The sequence below is a fragment of the Gymnoscopelus microlampas genome, assembly GCF_963454915.1.
Source record: "Gymnoscopelus microlampas genome assembly, chromosome: 21".
NCBI lineage: Eukaryota > Metazoa > Chordata > Actinopteri > Myctophiformes > Myctophidae > Gymnoscopelus > Gymnoscopelus microlampas.
In genome coordinates, this window is record NC_139958.1 from 1,278,677 (window position 1) to 1,279,700 (window position 1,024).

The following is a 1,024-nucleotide window of genomic DNA, read 5'->3' on the forward strand; positions in this document are numbered from 1 at the left end:
GACCAGACCCATAAGGGTCCATTTGGTTCCTATCCATCATTTAACTGGGGACCCCCTGGAACCCCCTCAAGTACCCCTGGGGGTCCCCGGACCCCACTTTGAGAACCAATGGACTAGACCACAACATGCCCTCACCACTGGTCTGGCTGGTCCACTAGGTGGCGCTTGGAACCAAATGAAATGGGAAACAGAGCCATAGGTGGATTCAATGTTTATTTATTTATTTGTTTATTTAGCCAGCTGGTCAAATATTACCTAAGAAAGGTTTTTTTTTTTTTTTTAAATAGCTGATCTGCAAGCTCACAACGCCTCGCATTGTGAGCTTGTAGTTTGGCTATTTATCTGTCTGTGGAACTGAGTCAAACTATGTAATGCCTCAACTCCTACAATTCCAAGTGCTTGCCAGTTCAAATATGATTGTTTTGGTGGGTCCCCATGCAGTTCAACCGGGGGCAACTATAGGGACTCCTGCTCCAAAGGCGTGTGCTTAAAACTGGTGCTTAAAAATGGTGCTTAAAACTAGTGTGAACACAAGCCGGTTCACTGCTGCTTCGGTGAAAGCAAAACAAAAACTTTCCACCAAAGTTATTTTTGGAAAAGGGACCAAAGAGTCTTCTATACTGAGTCTCCTATTGACCGATGTCCCGGTCATCAAATTATTGATAGATTAATCAATAATTCATTAGATTACTATTTCTATGCATTTGATGTATCACCTCGTGTTTACCTTGCTTTACTGTAGAGTTACATTCTATTCTATTTAGTATTCTACTAAAACAACCTTTAGTTTACTATTTATAATTTAATATGTAGGCATTTAGCCAACCTGGTTTAACAGACACTCTTAATCCAGAGCGATAGATAAAAACAGCTTAGGATGTTTTGGTTTTAGAAGTCTGTGTGTAACAGTACAGTAGCACTCTGTTTCTGTGTGTAACAGTACAGTAGCACACTGTTTCTGTGTGTAACAGTACAGTAGCACACTGTTTCTGTGTGTAACAGTACAGTAGCACTCTGTTTCTGT